Source organism: Mastomys coucha, unplaced genomic scaffold (genome assembly GCF_008632895.1).
Source record: "Mastomys coucha isolate ucsf_1 unplaced genomic scaffold, UCSF_Mcou_1 pScaffold18, whole genome shotgun sequence".
Classification (NCBI taxonomy): domain Eukaryota; kingdom Metazoa; phylum Chordata; class Mammalia; order Rodentia; family Muridae; genus Mastomys; species Mastomys coucha.
Window position 1 is genome coordinate 81912525 of NW_022196900.1, and position 20695 is coordinate 81933219.

A 20695-nucleotide genomic window follows, 5' to 3' on the forward strand; every position below is an offset into this window, starting at 1 on the left:
TTCTTCTTCCTCTTCTGTGCCTCCTGCTCTCTCTCCTTCCCCCGGTTCTTTCCTCCTGCAAGCAGGAGGAGGCGAACACAAAAGGTAGTCAGAGTTAATTTAGGCTCAAGTATCTGGTCACCTGGAAACAAGGCCAGTCCCCCAACTCGCGTCCTCAGCCTGGCCTCATTAATCTGTGTGAGGCTGGCATCATGGTGCCAACATAAGTAGGGCAGAGGCGGAACTGCCGAGGAGAGGGCTCCCAGCAGTCATGACCAGTCTCTGTGTGAGCACTGGGGAGAAAAGAACAGCGGAGGAGAGGCCAAAGACCCCAGTGTCTGCAGTCCCTTCGTTCGGCCTCAGGATGCCTGATCTTGTCTGTCCTTTACTGGAGTGTCTCCTTAAAGTTTACTCCTCCTCATCCTGAATTCAGGTTATACCAGTTCATCCCTGTGGAGGGCGCTGTGGGCCTGGCCATTGCCTGTGTCAGGCTCAGCTCCTAGGCACCCTCAGCCCCTGTATCCTCAGAGGGTGCTCAGGTGCAGCCTCCCTGCCCTCAGATCCCACAGTGAGCATGCTGGGTGACCCAGAGAGGTCAATCCTCTGGCTCTGGCAGCCCTGTTCACTCCAGCTCTTCCCCTCACCTCTGTGCATGCTGGGAGCTCTTACCTTTGGGTTTGAGGACATTTGCTTTACTCAATCTTGGCGGCCATTTTGGAGACCCTCCAGCTCTAGCCCACCGACTTCCTGCTTTCAGTTTTCAGTTTCAGGCCTCTGGTTGTGATTGGTCGATGGGAACATGGATCATTGGAGATCATCTTCCAGCTGTGACCCCCACAAAGTGACATCTCTGCTATGCCACAGGGAGCCATCAATTTCTCATGGAGGCCATCCTGAGGATAAATAGACTCGCCTTGATTCAGGCAGACTGTGTCTAGTCACACTGCCCGTTTCCTGAAGCCACCCGATGCCCACTCCCGCTGCTTCCCCTGAAATCTGATTTATCCAGAAGTGTGGGAAGATGGATCCACACTCAAACTGTGCCCTGACTGCAAATCTGTTAGGACCTGTCAAGTAAATTAAGTAGCGTATGCCCTTTATTGGAGAATATTACTTTATAAACAGGAAGAAGAGTGGAAGGACCTGTGCCCAGACACTAACAGAGTTCTGCTGGATGGCATCATTACAAGTGTTAATATCTTCCCTTATGGTATTCGGTGGATGTGTGTTTAGTAAGGAGGCCTGATTACATTTAAAAATCTGAGTTGGAATGCCAATGTGATGGTGTCTCAGCTGTGATAACTTTGGCAAGCACCTCTTCTCTCAGAGCTGATTTCTGCACCTCTAGGGCTGCAATCATAAAACTCTCTCCCTCCCTCTCTCTCTCTCTCTCTCTCTCTCTCTCTCTCTCTGTCTATCTCTGTCTCTGTCTCTCTGTCTCTCTCTGTCTCTGTCTCCCCCCCCCTCTCTACCTGTGTGTGTGTGTGTGTACGCACGCGCGCGTGCTCGTCCCCTGAAGCAAGATCTGCACACACCTGGGTGAATCCAGTGTGACAAACACACACAGGTACCCTGGAGCCAGTTGGTGCCCGAGTTCAAACCCTGACTCTGATACTTTACTGACTGGACTGTATGATTTTAGGAAGGTTTCTGGATCATCTCCTGTGTCTTGTCTATAACATGGAGTTATGATAAAGAATAAAGGGATTAATATACGCAAAGTATCTAAGATGGTGTCTTGTATTTCATACAAGAAATGCTCCCCAAATGCCAGCTGTTATTGTTACTGGTCTTATTTTTATTTTTGTTTTTAATTCGTGTGTGTGTGTGTGTGTGTGTGTGTGTGTGTGTGTGTGTGTCTATGTGTCTGTGTTTGTGTGTATGTACATGTGAGGTGCCCAAGGAGACCAGCTCCCCTGGAGCTGAATTATAGGCAGTTAGGAGCCGCCTAACATGGGTGCTGGGAATTGAACTTGAGTCCTCTAGAAGAACAGTTAAGTGCTCTTAACTACTGAGCAATCTCTTTAGCCCCCTATTTTTTTGAACAAGTGTGTATTGTTTAGTTTTTGCTTTCTTCCCAGGCTGTTGATATCAAAGACCCTGTGACCATGTGGCTGGCTTTCTCTGTTAGGCATTGTCATCTGCCTGTCTATTTTAGGGTGGAGAGAGTTCCGATCTGTAGTACCGTCTGTGCAGGGATTGGAGGTCACCATAGCATCTGGGGTTACACTAGGGTTAGAGGTCAGAGGAGATAAGGTTGACACTCAATTTGAAGCCAAGGTCAAGACCAAGTTGAGGAAAGAATCTCGTGGCTGTCCGGGGTGGGCCTGGGTGGTCTTGTGCTTCTCAGTAGGGCCAGGCAGAGCCCAAAGCCTGCTGAGCTGTGCAGTCAGAAAGCTGTGCTTTCTCTAGACCTTTCACTTACCCTTGGGCAAGGCTGGCCTTGCGCTTACAGCAGGATGTCTGATGTCTTATTCCCATGCAGCGTGAGCAGCCTACAGTGCCATGGACTCTCATTCAGTGAACCCCAGGGCCCTAAAATGTCTTTCTTCCTAGGGAGCCCCCAGCTCAGCCCAGAAGGAGGGGGCATCCCTACAGCACAGGAGTAAACTTTGGCTGTATTTAGAATAGCCCCTGGGCATCCACCTGGAGGGTAGTGGGCTGCAGGGCTGGTGACAGGCAGGCTGGACACACCTCCCAAGCACAGGCAGGTTGATGGAGGGCCCAGCTGCTCCCTAGAGCTGAGCTGGGTTCCTGTGTTAGGCTGGCTGGTGAGGAGCAGTGTGCACAGATGGCCCTATACACACTTGTAATTTGCCAGAATAAATAGTTATTATTAATCTCTCCTGTGCACTCTTCTCCCTTCTCCATGCTGTTAATAACTAACTGAGAAATGATCAGATATGGGGCTTGTTTTTGCTCATCTTGCACAGAGTGGGTCTCCTCTTAGCACAACTCTAATTGCCCTCCATCATTGGAGCTCATACAAACAAGGCCTATATGCAATGGTCCAGGCTAGTATACAATGGAGTCTCTTATGTATGGCTCCTGGCACACAGTAGGGACCCTATCAGTATATAACCAGTCCACAGAGGTTGGTCATCGGGTATGGTATTGGGGGGTGGACTCCAGACAAATGTTTGAGGCGTCAAGGTTTAACTCATGTCTGCTACTATGAAGGAATGTTAACTGAGCACCTGGCCTACCGCCTAGTTGGCACCAGATGTTCTGGAGCATGGATGGGTGAGCCGAGCGAGATGTAGACTTTTGATTCTTGCTGAAGGCACCTAGAGCCAGGTGCCGAAATACAGGCCCTTTGGAAAACAAGCCACGGGAGGTGCAAGGAATGAAGAGCTGGCTGCCTGTGAGAGATTCCCTGAGATGGGTCAAGGTTCCATTCCATCCAAATACCACGGGCACAAGGTACCATGAGTTGGGTGCGGTGGGACGACTGGGAAGTATCACTAGTTGATGTAGCAAATAACCCACCCCGTGGGAGGAGAGAAAGAACTCACATGGGGGTGAGGAGACTCCACACTGTGGAAAGATGGGGTATTTCATGTACATCTGACCAAAAAAAAAAAAAGTCAGGGCTGTAGCCAGTGGAGAGCTTCACATTGGGTCTCTGCCGTAACCTTGCTTGCTCTGGTCGGGGAGGGAGGATAGGAGAAGCAACAGCGTGTTAGGTGGTGGCTCCTGGGTGCACCTTGGGGAAAGATGGGGAATGCTGGAAGGTGTGAACTCTTTGGGAATTCTCTTTGATCAAATGGCCTGAGCCCAGTGTACAAAACTTAGCAGGGCAGGCAGGTGGAAGACAGGGAGGACAGGTGGAGACCAGATGGATCTCAGAGGGTCTCACAGCCAGGATGAAGATACTGCAGGTGGCAGCCAGACCAGGGCCTTCTGAACAGCAGAAGGGCAGGGGGAGGTGGGGCAAGAAGCCACATGTGTGAGCAGTACAGAACTGGAGACTGAGAACAACAGGGAAGAGCATAGCTGGTGGGAGGGAGAGGGTGGCCTCTGCTGATTGTGATAGGGGAAGGAAGAGAGGGTCTGAGGATCAGAGGTCACAAGGTCTGAAGGTGTGGAGCATGAGCCCAGAGTGGGCAGGGGAGAAGATGGTCCCCCACACCCAATCTGCTCTTGCTTCCCCCCATCTCTCTGTACCTTAAGCACCCTCTCTCTGTGCCCTGGGCTCTCCTTTTCCTACTTCAGCACCACCCCTCACAGGCACACAAGCTTCTCTGTCTAGACCATGGGGACCACTGTTCTCCCGTCTTCGTCCATGCTTGTCCGTGTTTGCTCTGTCCTTCCTCACTCCTTGGAAGAGATATTGAAAATCAAATTGCTGTTCGAGTGATATTCTCAAGGTCTTTACAGGCTAAGTGACATTCTGATGATCAGGGGCAGTGCCAGGGGCAGCAAAATGTCCTGGGTTGGGTTTCAGTTCTGCCACCATAAGCAGCCCAGTGTCTGGGGAGGTGTTTGACATCACCCAGCCATACAGGGTGGGGCACAGAGGAGGGTCTGTGAGTGACCATTGCTGTTGCTATTGCTGTCCCTGCTGTTGCTGGTACAGTCAGCAGTAAGGCTGTCTGCCCATGTGGGGCCTGGGGCCAGCGCCATGGTCAATGGGGTATGTGTGTTTCAGAAGCAGGCCTATCTGGAAGTCTCTGTTGATATCATCACATTCAGTATCTAAGAGATCCACTCAGTTTCCCAACAGCCTCTCTGGCCACCATCTCCACAGTCACAGAAGGACCAGACCGTCTGTCTCCCTACAGAGATTCAGGGGTGTTTGCAGACTCTGCCATCTGTTGGAACCTCATGCACTGGATTTCCTCAAGGCCAAGATCCCTCTTGATACTTTTTCTGTGTCCCCCAAATCAAGAGCAAGTGTCCTGTTTTTTCTGGGATAGAGCAATGCCAGTGTCCAGTGTCAGCGTGTACCCTGGAGGCCCAGATCTTGCTCCCACCCTGGCTGGAGCCCCAGTATTCATGCTACCTGGTACCTGTTCCCCTGGCTGACCCCAGGCCCACCCCCACCCAGCTAACCCAGAGCTACAAGTCCCTTCTCATTTCTGTCAATACTGTCTCTACCAGAGAGAGATGGGGCCCAGCATTTGTCATCCTGGGGGAAGCCAAGGTACCCCAGAAGTTGGATCTTCCTGGAGTACCGAGGTTATGTCCACTCTCAGGCATACACAGGGACAAGAAACCCACTGTCATATGGCATGTGACAGCAGGAAGAGCAGAACATCTAACACCATTGTCCATCACCTGTGTGACCTTGGATGTCACTTACCTTCTCTGGGCTTCTCTTTACAGAACTCAGAAGTACAAATCATGACTCTACCTTTTTGGGAATGGAGTTTATGCACCCCCAGGACTCCTCTGGAGCTGGCATGCTGAGGGATGTGAGTTACCTACTAATACTTGAGTTGGGAGGCTCAGGCTGAGCCTCTGACTTGATGGACAATCTTGAGCCATTTGTATTCTCTCCCAAATCTCCGGTGTCCTCCAATCTGTCGCATGAAGGATCAGTCTAAATGATGTTGCAGGATCAGTCTAAATAATGTCGAGAGTCCCTGCCAGTTTTGAAGGTCTGTGATTGACACTTGGGTTTTTCCATTCCCTAGTGGGAGCCCAGATGTCTAAGAACCCGTCTCTGCCCAAGCAGAGGGCCCAGGCCACATGACAGGGTCATATCCACCTCCACCAACCCAGTCCCAGCTGGCTCCCCAACATCCTTCTGCACCCCTTCCTCCTTTTCCACCCCAAACTGGCACATTGTCCAGAAAACAAATAGCTTTGACTCCACTGTTTATTTGGAGACAATAGGAGTCGATTGAAACAGCCACACCAGAAAAAAAATATGTTCCACTTAGCCCTGGAAATTGCTCGGCACCCGCCGTTGATGAGGCCCGTTCGTGTCTACCTTGTGCTTCTCTCTATCGTTGACCACTGCAGTCCATTTGCTTAATGAACAGTGTGGCTTGTGGCCAGAGGGTGGGGCCAGCTGAGTGCACCTCCTGCCCACTGGCCAAAATGGCTGGGCAGCCTGGCTGGGTGCTGCCTGGCTCACCCCACAGCTTGACAGCTGGCCCTTTGGGTCAGAGAGGGCACTAAGGTCAGCCCAGTCCCTGCTAATGGCTTTAATATAAAGATGGCAGTAGCCATGGTGTACTAGGTCCTTCCTGGGTTGTGTGCCAGGCCTGGGCTAAGTGCCTTGCAGACGTCATCTCCTTGAAGATGAGCAGCCATGAGACGTGAACGGCCCAGCTCTCCCATTATGCAGATGAAGAAGCAGGGAGACTCATCTCTGAGCACAGAGCTGGTGCTCCTAGCCACTGCGCTCCATGACCTGGAAAGCAACAGCGGAGCTGAGAACAGCTATGGAACAAAGGGGAGGCAGCTTTCCAGTAGGAAGGAGAGAGGCAAGCGGCAGCCTTTACTTAATGTCTCCAGGGCCCAGGCCTCCCTTCTGATCTGGCTCTGCTTTAGAACATGAGAGCAAGACCACACACACACACACACCTTGTACCCCTCAGTCTCTTGCTCCAGCCCTGGATTCTAACACAAGGGGACTGCAGAAGCCGCTGCAATGTCTTTAAGCCCTCCAGCCTAAGAGCCTTCCAGGAAGGGTGCTCCTTCGCAGCCCTAATACTGTCTCCAGGGAACAGCATTCTCTAGTGCTCCAAGTGCATCTTGCCAGTGCCTTCCAGCTGTTCTGTTTACTATCAGAGCAAGCCCTGGGAAAACTGGTTTCCCTTCCCCTCCCCTCATCTCTTCTCTACCTCCCCGCTCCTCCTTTGCCCTGGGGAATTTAAGGAGCTGCCACGACAGGGCCCTGGTCCTATCTTTTTGTTTCTGCCATCCTGATGCCCCCATGTGAGATGCTGGGTGACAGTCTGGACATGGACAGCAGGTACTCAGGGTCGGAGCAGATGTCTCAAGTACTGCTGTATCCAATGAGCCAGGCGAAGACCAGCCTTCATCCTTAGCCAGATCCCTGTTGCTGGGCTAGGAAATGCAAGGTCGACCTGATACCCAGGGACAGCAGCTTGTGGATGGCCAAGGCAGGGCAGAGATGGGCTTCCCCAGCTTCACTGGTTCCTCCTTAGCCTGCAAACACTTAAGGGCATGGCACATTGTGGATCCACGGTGTGGATGTTGCATGCCAATGAAAGAAAGAAAAAAGGCAGGCAGAAAGAAAGAAAAAGAAAGAAAGAAAGAAAGAAAGAAAGAGAGAAAGGAAGGAAGGAAGGAAGGAAGGAAGGGAGAGAGAGAGAATCATTGACTCAGCGATTAGTCATTTCTGTGTCATTCACTTTGCTCACTTGTTGCCTACTCTTGGAATTTTCTGGTCTGGGTTCTTAATGTGTAATTATCTCCAGGGCCAGGCCAGAGAGAGACTAATGAGGTGCCTCGGGCACAAAGTTGAAGGAGCCATTCACTTGGCTGCCCAAGACAATCTTGCTGGAAGGGTTGGGCAAGTCTCCTGTATGGAAGAGGAAAACAGCAGTGTTGAAGGCTTGTTCGGCAGACCTTGGTGACTTCAGAGTCTTCCTTTTTGCCTGTGGGTGGTCTTCAGTTTCTCTACCTCACCTGCTTGGGGATGGCCCAAGATCAAGTTCTGGCTTGGGAGAATAAGGAAGTGTCAAAGTGGCTTGCTGCCTTCTATTCTCTTCACACAGTCACTGACACTACTACGTGCCCAGATGGCACTGTGGTCAGGACGTATCCTGTCCACTCCATTTGGAAGGACACGGTCTTCCTTGACTCACTGAAACTCCTGGTTCTCCAGTGTCCTTCTCAGTAAAATGGGGCACAATGATCTTCCCTATGCAGTGAGTTGTAGGGAGAACTGGGGAAGTTGGCAGGTAATGACACCCCATTAGGACAGTGCTTGCCACATAGTGAACTTCAGGGAAATGTTCTATGTGCTAGCCCCATTATCACCCGGAGACTTGAGGAAATGCAGTGAGCCCCAAACCTTCAGCCTCTGAGCCCCAAGGTTTCAATCCCCACACCGTGCCACCCCCCAGCCGTAGAGAAGTCCCATTGTTCAAGATTATCAATCTCAAGACTGGATCTCAGCCCTTCAGGGAGGTGGGCACACCCGGGGTGGGGTGAGCCTGGGTTCTGACTCCTCTAGTCCTCTCCAGCTGTGGACCAGGGAGCTTCTTTCTTAGCTCCTTGCAGCTTGCAGCTTGAGCTCTCCTGGAATTCACGGGAGGTTTGGAGAGAGGGAATTCACACTTCAGTGGAAATGTGTTTCAAACAATTAGCAGGTCTTTACCGCGGGAGCCTTTGAAGTAGGAGCCCAGACCCATCTCTCTGAAGGATTTCCCCAGAACTGACAGGCTGGCAGACGCTGACACAGCTTGGCCTTTGCTGGAGTGCCAGGGGCTCCCATCTCTGGGCTGGCACCTTAGGATTCAAGTGAGTCTCTCCCGTGGCCCCAGTGTGGTCCTCCATTGCTGTGTGATATAGAGGGATCTACATCACTGAGACCTGAGGGGAGCCAGCCTTATGGGCAACCTATATCAAGACCACAGGATTTCCTGTTTTCCAAACTTAACCCTGGGCTGGGCAGCAGAAGCCCTTGACTATGAGCTGGGAACTCCAGCATCCTTGAACACTGCCTGGCCCATTGTGCTATTAACGGCTGTATAACTTTGATGGAGTCTTAGAAAGATGCAAACTGATGAGATCAGAGGGCTCACAAGTCTTAGGGCTCTGAGCCAAACCAGGCTTTCTGTGGATGGGCTCATCTTGCAGACTAAGATCCTAATTCTCTCCTCTGATTGAGCTGCATGGTCTTGGGCAAGTCACTTTGTGCCCTCAGTTTCTCTGTCTGTGAAATGGGTAAAGCAGTCTATTTTTCAGGGCCATTGTGGATCATGTGACAGGATCCTAGAAAGTGCCTGGCTCCATAAGTGTGTGAGTCTAATCTGCAAGCTATGTCTCTGCTGCATCTAACCTCAAACAGACCCAACGTCTACCAATGGCTATGGGGCGGGGGTGCCCTTGGTATAGTACCTTATCCTGGAGTTCTTGATGGAGGACAGACATCTAGAAAGGCATGGGAAGCTGCTGCCCCTACCCACCTGTCCCGAGCAGAGCTGTGCTTGGCCCAGCCCAAGCCTCTAGACTTGTCTGATTCCTTTCCCTGACATTTCCATCCATCATCCTAATTGCTTCTCCCGAAAAATGAATTTGTAGTTGATTTCTTCAAAAGAGGGAATCAGCCAACAGATAAAAAGGTTGTTTTATTTAATTTGCATGAAGAGGCTGCCTGCTGCCGCCCAGCTGTGCCGGCTGGGCTGCAGGGAGGGCCTGAATCAGCAGTGGGTGAACACAGGTAGGTACTGGCTGCTCTCTTGTCTGGCTTTCTACCCAGACTGCTTAGGTTGGACATCAGGGAGATCCACGCCTGTGTCATATCTAGCATACAAGATAAGGCTTCTAACCAAAAGAGATAAGGCCCAAGAACTCAAGACACTTATGGAAGCAAAAACTCAACACACCGGGCCTTGGTCCAGTCAGAGGCCCAGTGCATATGGTAGCCCTTTAGTGGAGTTTTCTAGGGAGCAACTGTGCCAAGGTATAATGTACACATCTTTAATCCCAGCTCTCAGGTGGCAGAAGCCAGAGGATCACTACAAGTTCAAGTCCAGCCAAGTCTACCTAGCAAGTTCTAGGCTAGTCAGAGCGATGCAGCAGTACCATGACAATGTCAAGTATGTGCATTCAGATCAAGTTACAGGCCACAAGCTTCTCTCCAGCATGCACTTCATCCAAGGCTGTTGTCTTCCTTCAGATGAAAAACCAATGCCCCCTCTCACCTATGACAGGAGCTTCTAACATGGCAGGTGGGAGTTCCACCTTTCTTAGAGATCCTTGCGACAGCAGCTTAAAAGGATGGAGCCAGTGCTTGGTGTGGAAGTCAGGGGTCAGGCAAGTGTAGGGAGGACGAGGGGGAGATATCTACCTGTCTTAGTTAGGGTTTTACTGCTGTGAACAGACACCATAACCAAGGCAACTCTTATAAGGACAACATTTAATTGGGGCTGGCTTACAGGTTCAGAGGTTCAATCCATAGTCGTCAAGGCATGGCAGCATCCAGGCAGACATAGTACAGGCAGAGCTGAGAGTTCTACATCTTCATCTGAAAGCTGCTAGTGGAAGACTGACTCCCAGGCAGTTAGGATGAGGGTCTTATAGCCCATACCCACAGCAGCACACCTACTCCAACAGGGCCACACCTACTCCAACAGAGCCACAGCTTCTAATAGTGCCACTCCCTGGGCCCAGCTTATACAAACCATCACACTTTCCCTCTGGGAAACCCCTCTGGTATGGGGTGGCACCCGGGATGGAGGTACCTGGGGCTCTAGGCAGAACACAGTAAATTTCTAGTATTCTGCAATACCAGAGAAGAGGCCAAACAATATTCTGGCACAAGATGTTCCAGGAACCCAGAGACATGAGCACCCCATGAGTGGTAGCACCATTTAATTTAACCTGCCTTCTCAACATGAATGCTTTTGTGACAGTGGGGTCTATTAACCATCTCACAGAGACAACAGGTGTGCACAGCAAAGGTCCCTAGACGCGCAGGCTGTGCTGGTTACTATAACCGTCAACCAGAGGCAACAGCAGTAAAGGCAGAATGGGTCTACTTCCAGAGTCATGCACCCAAAAGGATTTCAGATAGTTTGGGATAGAGCCATGGAACATTTCAGGGCATTAGAGTGGCCATGGAGAAACGGCTGGGAAATAGCAGCTGGTGACCCTAACTGGGTTTGATCTCCTGGGGCCATTGCACCGTAGGCAACTCAGCCACCCTCTCTGGGCCATTTCCTCTCCGAGAGGCTAGACAGGAAAGTGTTTTCTATTTTTATTACAGGCTATAATTGCCGTGTTCCTTTGTTTGTTTACTTGCTTATTGCTTGTGTCCTTGTCTGTCATTTAAGTCTCTGAGGACAGAGGCCTTGTCTGTCATGTTCCCAGCTGTATACTCAGCTCCAAAAGCAGTAGCCAGAACAAGCAGACCCTTGACGACGGATGCAGACAGGAGGGATAGCCCTGGGACCTCCTTTGTGGAGGCTTCTCTAATAGGACAGGGGTGGCCGTGTCAGGAGGGTCCGGGATGGTTTCAGGGGAGGCAAGTGGACCTGTTCCCCACGCCCAAGGGATTCTTCTGCCTCTGCTGTTTGTCACCCTCTCAGACTGTGATAAGATTCTTCTGCCCAAGTTATGTAAGAAGGGTACTCAGACTGAGGCACGTGATCTTGGTTGCTATGATTGTGTGTGTGTGTGTGTGTGCGCGTGCGTGCGTGCGTGCGTGTGTGTGTGTGTGTGTGTGTGTGTGTGTGTGTACAGAAGCTAAGAAGTTAACGCTGTCTTCCTTAGTCAATTGTGATTTTTGAGACAGGATATCTTGTTGACCTAGACCTCAAAGATTCTCCTAAGCCAGCTAGACTGTGGGCTCTAGGAATCTACCTGTCTCTGCCTCCCCAGAGCTGGGATTATAAACATAAGCCACTATTCCTGGCTTGTAGATGGATGTTGAGGGTCAAACCCGAGTCCTCATGCCTGTTTGGCAAGTACTTTTCCTACTTAACCCTCTCTTCAGTCCCATGGCTGAACTGATTACGCTAGGTTTGGAGTGAATGGAGCAGGCCAGTCCCTAACTTTAAACCTTATAGCCGTGACAATTGGATTATTAGCAATGACAGAACACTGCTTATATCTTTATTCTGGCAAACCCAGAAAGCGTTGTGGTCACTAGGTAGCTCACCGAGGTGAGAAGTGATCTGTGGCTTCTTGCTTGGATGAGTCTCATTATTGTACTGTTGGTTTTTGATCTTGTCCTTCCTGAGTGGTGAGTATTCCCCCTTCTCCCCTGTGCCTAGCCCCACCTCTGAAGGCATGGTGTAGCCTGCATCAGCAGGCTCTCTGTCTGCAGAAGAAGCTGATCCTCTACTGACAAGGCCAAGTCCACCGTTCTCTCTCCCATGTGTCATTTGAGAGGCTCCTTCTGTCCCTGCCCTCTGGGAACAAGGCTCTTACCATGCCTGGGGACCATGTTTTCCCCTCAAATTCCATTTGGGACATATGATCTCATGCTTGTAATCCCTCCCAACATCCTGCACTGGGTGAATGGAGATAGGATTAGCTCTCTCTCTCTCTCTCTCTCTCTCTTTTTTTTGTAAAGATTTATTTATTTATTATGTATACAGCATTCTGCCTGCATGTGTGCCTGCAGGCTTGAAGAAAGCACCAGATCCCATTCCCATTACAGATGGTTGTGAACCACCATATGGTTGCTGGGAATTGAACTCAGGACCTCTGGAGGAGCAGACCATGCTCTTAACCGCTGAGCCCATCTCTCCAATCCAGGATCAGCTCTTTCATGGTCCCACTTTCATGTGTTGAAAGGACCTTAGAGTTTGATTGCAAAAGATTGGAGCTGACTATCAAGAACTGGTATGTCAGTCATGGCGGGTACAGACAAACAGCCACATGACAGAAGGATAGAGTTGGCCTAGCTTGGGGACAGGCAGAGGCAGCGACTCAAACTCTGACTCCTCCATCATCTTGTTGGGTGGATCCTGCTTCTCTGAGTCAGGGCCTATGGTATCTCCAGCTTCTCATCTGTTGTATTTCCCCGTCATGTTTGGAAACTCCAGGAGAGGTTGCGGCTGGCTCAACCCGCTGCTTAGGTCAAGAGATTTGGGCCACAGTGAAAGGATTCAAGTTCCTATGGAGAACTCAGCCCAGAGCTGGCAAATAAGAGGGCTGCCGTCCTAAAAGAAGTGGGGTCTGGGAGTGACACGGGCTTTGTCACTGAAAAACGGTGTGAACTGCAAAAGTCCTTCCAGGTCATGGGCGATGTGAGGGTGTGCTTCATCTCCTGGCCTTTCAGCAGGAAAAAGGTGGACCCCGAGAGTCAGTCCAGGCCGAAAAAGCCATTCCCCTGGTGAGCAGGACAGCAGCTTCATGTCATTCTTAGCTGACACCCTTGCTCCTTCCTGAGCAGTCAGGGTCAAGGGCTTTCTATTTGATCATTGCAGACATTGCAGATTGAAGCATGGGCCAGGATTCAGCTACAGTTCCTGGGATGCTGTATTTAGCTGAGCATCACCATGCTCTTTATGAAGGAGATTGAGTGTATACCCCACCCCACTGCTCCACCAGCAAGGTCCCTGTCTCTATCTTGACTCTGTGCCTGGTCTGGATTAGAGCTACCATGCCAGACCTCAGGATAGTACCATTATTTCTCCTCTAGGGACCCCAATTCCCAACCCCATCCCTTGATCTTGTCTGTTTGCCAGCTTTTCTGCAGCATCAGATAATATTGAAACAGGATGGGTTTTCTTCTTTTGGCCCATGAGCATCTGAAGAATATTGGTTAGCATTTGTCTTTAACTCATGACCTGGGCTGGGCACACAGCTATCCTTAAGGGAATGCATTTTGAGTCGTGTATCAGAATGCCGGCTGGTGGGGTTAGCAAAGCTGGGATGTCCGAGAGTCTGCTCGGAGCCAGCATTCATCTGCAGGCCCTCTAGGCTGATGACAGCACCTCTCCCAATCACTTGAGTAGTGATCCCTCCGTTGTTGTAGACTGATGTGGAACTTGATCATCTGTTATAAACCTGAAGTGTCCTGGTCAGAAGTGCTCACCCTCAAGAGCTGCTTGCTTTCTTCTTCCTTTGTGTCTGACCTGTTCCTTCAGTTGGATGGATGGTCAGTTCCAGGAAAGCAGGAATGTGGCCTCAGTGGTTTCTGCTCTGTACCTATTGCCCCGTGCCAAATCATGTAGGGATGGGGGATCATCTCACCTCCACTATTTCTGTGTCTTTGACTCAGGACAGTGACCAAGAGCAAAGGGGAACTTTCAGCAAATGTCTTAATTCTTGTTAGAGCCAAGCCAGCTCCTTCCTTCCTCACTTTCCTCCCTCCCTCTCTCCCCCTTCCTTCCTTCCTTCCTTCCTTCCTTTCTCCCATTCCTCCCCCTTTTCCTTCTTCTTTTTCTATTTCATTGTCTTTTCCTTTTGGTCTTCCTGAGACAAGGCATCTGTATGTAGGCTGAGCTGTCTTCAAACATTCCATCCTCCTGCCTCAACTCCCACGTTTAGGGATATAGGTGTACACCACCAAACCCAGCTCACTCCTTTCTTAGCATCTGAAAGACTCCAGCCTGTCGGAGTACCCCACCTGGGCCTCTTCTCTTGCTGTCCTCAGTGCCTTGTAATTTGTGACGCTCCCGTTTGGCCTCCCGCCCACTGCTGGCTTCCAGCACGTTTTTCTCTCTCATCAGAGGCTCCCCAGAACAAGGGTTTTGTTCCAGCTGAGGCCTCCGGTTTCCTTCATCTGCTCTGGTCTCCTCACCAAAGCATGCTTAGTCTCTCCCTCAGAGAATAATTTTCTCTGACAAAGGAGAATCAGGAAACTCCTCTGCATTATTTATCCACCCCCACTCCTGGCCCAAATAGCCCCATTCCTTGGCTCTGAAATCTGTTTGTGGTTTTTCTCCACCATCCCCACTCCCCCTGAGATTCGAGTTTCCAGGAGAGCATGTTTAGGAAGGAAAAAGCAAGAAAAGTACATTGCAACACCATTTTTCCTTTCTAAATTTCAGCTGGCAACCTGGGGAAGATGGGGGGAGGGGTGGCGGGTCTTCAAGCGAGCCATCCATTTGAGGTTAATTGGTTTAGAATTCATTAACCACATTTTCCTGCCCGCCACTGCCTTGTCTTTGGAACGGTGCTTGAGTTTTCCGATTCTTTGGGTTGCCAAACTAATAATTCACCTACTTTATTTCCTGACTCGCAGTTAGTTTGTTTTAGTCTAAATAATGCATATTCAGCTTCATTAGCATATATTTGGATCATTTCCGACTTGAATGTATTCAATCCCATCAATTTACCATTAGTGAGATCATTCAGGAGGGAACTTTCCAGATCTTTAATGCTGTGTCAGTCATTCCTATCTTTCCTGGGGATGGAGGATGGGCGGGGGAGAGGCAATGAAAACGGGAGCTTGTTTTCCCTAGATGCAGAGATAACACAGGGACCCAGATATTCCAGTCTCAGAAGACCCTTACCCCACTTGAGTGGAACAAACTTATGTAAGTGTGGCTGGAAATGTCAGAGAGGCTAGGTGGGTAGGGGCTGTGTAGCCAGCTGTGGTAACCTTGTAGCTGGGCATGGGCACTCAGCACTGCATTTGTAGGGGTTTTAGACATTCCAACTGAAATGACAAAGACAAAAACTAGTTCCTTTAGAAAACCAAGTACCCCGACTATGCATGGTGCCAGATCTACACTGGTGACCAAAGCATTCAAAAGGTTGCACACCATGGAACTCACAAAGAAAGCTGAGAACATTGAGCAAACAAATGTCCATAATAAAATTCAAATCAAGTCGTTAGTTAATGACCTTCTTGCATTTTTCCTGTCTTCCCTTTGAATGATGGGCAGTGGGAAGGAAGATGGAAGAGAGCTGAGTTACCCCACATATGTCGAGGACAGATGTGAAGGGGAGGGTACCATAGTGGGGGAGGAAGAAGTAGAGGGCTGCCTCTGAGCTTGGGACTCTGAGGAAAGAGGGCGATGGCAGAGGCACTTGGTGCTTTTTGCTGGGTGTGCAGAGCCTTAGGGTGTTTTTGCTGGGTGACATGTGCAGAGCCACCGCACCATCTTAGCCTATTGAGCATCTGGGTCTTCCTCCTCTGAGAGGGAGTGTCTGCTGAGGTTGAATCAAGAAGTCCCAGGGAGAGATCTGTCACCTTCATATCTTCCAAATATAATTATGATTAGTAATAAGTGTGGTGGAGGAAAAGCATGAAGGCTCTGAGGTCAGGGACAGTCGATCTGAAGATGTGACTGACAATCAGGGTGAGGCCTGAGGGGATAGAGAGCAAGCTCAGGTAGATGCCTAGAAAGGTTCAGCAGAAAGCCCAGCATTATGGGATTCCTGAACTGGCAAAGGCCCACCCTTTTCAAGGTCAGTGCATGGGGAGGGGGGACAGACAGAAGCTGTGGGCTTAGGATCTGAATGAAGGTGAGATTCAGAAATAGGTATAGGTAACCAGGAAGAGAAAGGCACCTCACTGGAGTCTGCCAGCACGCAAGTGGAGTAAGCCGAGGCCATGAGAGATCAGTATGGGTGTGTGCCAGGGAAGGGGTACAGAGACCCAGGGCAGATGCAGAGAGGGTTACTCAGAGGCAACCATGCAGACTACAGGAAATCCAGGATGAAAAAGCTTTGCTTTCCCACTATCCTGTGGCTGACAGTACCGGGTCCCCAAGGCAGACCTGTTGACCCCATTTGCCGGTGCACTCACAGAGGCTCTAAGAAAGAGAGCAGAGGAGGGGCTCCAGGAGCAACGCTGCTCAGGTCATGGCTGGTGGGCATTGTACCCCTGTCACAGCAAGTATGGCCCAGGGAACTCTGCATATACAGATGAATGGTCTCTCATTCTGTGACGGGGTGGGACATAAAGACGGATCACCGAAAGGGAGAGGCTCCTGGGAGACGCAGAATCATACAGGGAGCGTGGAGGTGCCTCTTCCATCCTGAACACTGTTTCCTCTAACCAATAGAGGAAACAAGTCCTTTCCTAGGCAACCTCCATACCACCTTCAGCAAGACGTTCAGGCATTCAGAGGTCCACACACCTTCACGTAGAACTCACTGTTGCCCCAAGGAATGCTGGGAAAAAGCATGCTAGACAAGGTCCTTCTGCTCCTCCAAGCTGACCAAAGTAGTTAACCAGGTTATACTCCACCTCTGATTTCATTCAATAGAGATGCTCAGTTACTGGGGGTGATCAACAGGCCTGCAGATAAACCATGAAAAACAAATAAAAATAAAGGAACTCGTGAGCAGGACAGAAGGTGTGTGTGTGTGTGTGTGTGTGTGTGTGTGTGTGTGTGCGCGCGCGCGCGTACACACCCATCAGTGGTCACATCTTTCTCAGAAGGTTAACACTGTTGGGAACTGAATAGACCCTGTTGGGTCCAGCTCGCATCCTCCCCCTCAGCAGTCAGTTGACCCAGCACACAGTGCTGGGAGGGAGCCTGTGCGTGGAAATACCTTCATGAGTGGCCTGGCTGTGATTTATGTGACCTGAGAGCTGACCCTTAATGCCAAGTACAGCCACCCAGCCCAGAGGTGTTATCTGTCGAGGAAAGACAGGTCTAAAGCTGCCGGACCTAGCCCTATGGGCCCACATGGGCTGCCAGAATATTAGGAAACAAAGAGCTTAGCTTGCCGGGTGACAAACCCGGTTAGTGTAGGCTTTGTTCTCCCTTCATAAAAGAAGCTATCTCCGATGGAAACAGACTGTAACAGACTGCCGAATGAATGGTAAATGCGGTTCTACATATCTAAGGCTGTTGTAACAGGATCTGATCGTGTTCAATCTGTGCTCTGGCATGCTTGGTTGTTAGTGTGAGCAGTGATCTGGGCTTTTCCATGATTTCCCCCCATCCCCCTTCGCCATTATCTGAGCATGTGCATTCATAGTAGATTTGTGGGCCAGACACGGTGCTGGAGAATCTAGGGTGGGTAGACAGATACTGTCTGGCCTCACACCCCCAAGGCTGGAGAGATGGCTCAGTAGCTAAGAGAGCATGTTCTGCCCCTCTAGAGGACCTGAGTTAGGATCTCAGTATCCATACCAGGTAACTCAAAATTGTTTGTGTAGTCCTTGCTTCTTCTCCCTGGGAGCCTTTGGCCGCTGGCCCTTGAGGATGAAGGGAGCAGAGGTGACAAAGGGGATTTCGGACAGGTCATGAACACAATGGAAATAACAGACTTGTCTCTGAGATTAGCTTTGGGGAGACAGATCAGCTTTATTCAGGGTGAATCAAGGGTTATATAGTTTTGGAAGATCAGGCTGGGATATCCAGGGTGGGCAAAGTCATTGGCTGAAGGCCAAGGTCCTGAGATGTCTCATTAGCATGGGGAGGCATTCCAGGAATCTCAGGTAAACAGGTTCTTATCTGGAGAAAGGATGTTGAATCTGTAATCTTAACCAAGGTTATGTGACATTCCTCAGATAGAGAGTATGGGGGGTTTTGGATCCCCAGGCAAGGTCAGAAGAGGAAAAGCCCTGCTAGCAAAGGGAGTCCACCATTTTGCACTGAGCTCGGGGCTTTCCAATAATGGTAGACTTTGACTTTAGCATTGGGGTTTTTCAACATGTTTGTAACTCCAATTGCAAAAGGACCTAACGTCTCTGGACTCTGCAGAAACCTGTACCCACACTCACAATAATAAATAATTAATAATAATAATAATAAATCATTTTAAAAAAAGAAACTAAGACTACCCAAGTTGGAGTTCAGAGCCATCAGCAGAAACCCTTAGGGACAGATTCACTGCCAAGCCCCAGAGAACAGAAGAGTAAACTGAGCGGAGCAGACCTAGAGGTGTTGGCTCTCCAGGAAGCCCCAGAAGAAAATAGGATAACTCAGGAGAGGGGAGGTACAAGTCCAAGTTGTCATAGCAAGCATCAAGACCAGAGAAGGCTCTTAAATCAGGAACTGGGTAGAGCACAAGGTGGCAGATGAACAAGCAGAAAGGTTGAGGAAGAGTAGAGTGTCCAGGAAGATCCAACTAGGACCAGGTAGGACAAAGATGCAGTGGGCAATCCACACCTGAGAAGCGGGGCTAGCAAGAGTCAGGTCGGAAGTCAGCCCTAGCCAGCCAGCTGGGAAGCAGACTCCATGCCAGATGCCAGAGATGCAGCAGCTGAGAGCCAGACAGACGGAAATACTTGGGACAGCCAAGGGAGCAGGCTAAGGAAGGGCTCACTATGTGTGGTGCTGAGTTAGTTAGAAGAGGGACTCTCCAGAAAGATCTCAGCTCCCAGCACATTGGCCAGGGCAGATGCCCCTGCCCAGGCAGGGACAGCCATTTACTGGGTGCTGGCATCACCATGAGCACAAAGATTGGAGATGGGGATACATTTACCATCGTGTGGATGGATGTAGCAGCTGAAGGCTCGCCTCTCACCCCTGGGCCTACAAAACCAACAACAACAAAAATAGTCACTGTTCACATTTCAGTGAAACTTGCTCTTTTAGGGGAGGTGGTAATGAGCAGGTAAATAAATGCATGTTTGGTTGCATCGCATTTTAAGTGGTAGGAGTGAAAAGAATCAGGCTCACAGTGAAGAGCAGGGGGAGGAGATTATAGGGAAGATGTATTGAGGAGTAAGAGGTTTAAGTCGAGGCACCCAGGGAACAGCAGGCTGAGATGGAGTTACCCAGTAGAAGGTCCTTCCATTATTATGCAGTTCCCTACCTTGCTGAGTTTCCCTGTTGATTCTGCATTTATCAAGAGTCTCACGCCAGCCATGATAGTTATATAAATTTACTTAGTAGAAGGAGAACATGCTGCTACAGAAACTCAGGATACATTGTTCCATTCGTCCGAGGGAAAGGGAGACTCTGCTTAAATAGGCCCATTGTGACAGGGCTTAGTTCTAGACCACGACTAAGATAGTCATAGTTTCTAGGAACATTCTGTGCCCGTTCATGCTAACCCAGAGACATGGGCCAGTAGGCCTCTCTGGTCTGCTTCCCATGTAGCTGCCGGAGCAGATGCAAAGGGGGAGGAGTGGAGCTCGGAGGGCAGGGTGCTGGTCCTGATGAAGAAAGCTCCTAATGTTCCTTTGGAATGTGATGGCAGAATCACATAAGAAAATGGAACAATTCAATGAACTCATGCAGTCATTCATCCATGCAAGAGATTTCTGTTCAGCATTGGCTAGAAAAAAAAATGTCTGCCAGAGAGAGACCAGGAGACCAGGTTCTAGTCAGAGCTGTCACTGAAAATGGGGTATTTGAGGAAAAATCCACCTATGTATCATCCATCAGTGAGCCTCTCTGGGCACATTCCCATATAAAGATGCCTGTGACAGCATCCATTAAGGCTGTGCGTGAGTCCTACCCCAGCAGCAAAAGCAAACAGCAACAATAACAAGGGAGAAGTGACTCTGTGGTTAAGAACACTTGCTTCTCCTGCAGAGAACCTGGGTTCAGTTCCCAGCACCCACAGGGTGGCTCACAGTGCGCCGTTATTCCAGTTCCGGAGGTTCAGACAGCTTCTTCTGGCTCCCGCAGGTCTAGCATGCACGTAATGAACATATAGGCAAACATTCATACAGGCAAGATAAACAAAAATGTTTTGGGGGCTGGAAAGATGGCTCAGCATTTGAGAGCACTGTCTGCTCTTCCAGAGGTCATGAGTTCAATTCCCAGCAATGGCGTTGCGGCTCACAACCACCTGTAATGGGATCTGATGCCCTCTTCTGGTATGTTAGTGACAGGATGCTCATATACATTAAATTAAAAGAAAGCAATAATCTATCCAAACTAGAGAGTTTGTGAGTTGATATTGCTTTCATTGTGAGCCATAGAAATCCATCTTATCTGGCTTTATAAGGAAAATGAGGATGGCTTGGGCTCTAGCTTAGGTAGAGTGCTTGCCTAGCATGCAGGAAATCCTGAGGTCTACCCTGCTCCCCAACCCACCCCCACCCTCCTACACTACACAAACCAAGAGATGGGAGAACAGGAGTTCAGAGGCCACAAAGGGCCTATTCCATAAAATCCCTGTCCTGCTGTACACACACAACAGATCCACTCACGCCATGCCGTGCCGTGCCTCATCTGGAGCATGCCATGTC

General features: G+C 49.9%; 1 protein-coding gene and 1 long non-coding RNA gene across 7 annotated transcripts in view; one reads left to right on the forward strand and one right to left on the reverse strand.

The window, feature by feature from the left end:
* The window catches only part of Grik3 (glutamate ionotropic receptor kainate type subunit 3), a 212651-nt gene that overhangs the window by 75607 nt on the left and 116349 nt on the right, over positions 1-20695 (forward strand). The window lies entirely within an intron of this gene.
* On the reverse strand, positions 16671-19423 carry LOC116096624. 2 transcript variants are annotated; one of them, XR_004121062.1, is made up of 3 exons: positions 19309-19423; positions 18976-19025; positions 17833-18002 (listed from the first exon to the last, which is right to left on the reverse strand). It is a non-coding gene; the product is annotated as an uncharacterized LOC116096624 (long non-coding RNA). The 2 variants fall into 2 exon arrangements; XR_004121061.1 differs by lacking the exons at positions 17833-18002; positions 18976-19025 and adding an exon at positions 16671-16834 and having other exon boundaries at positions 19309-19418.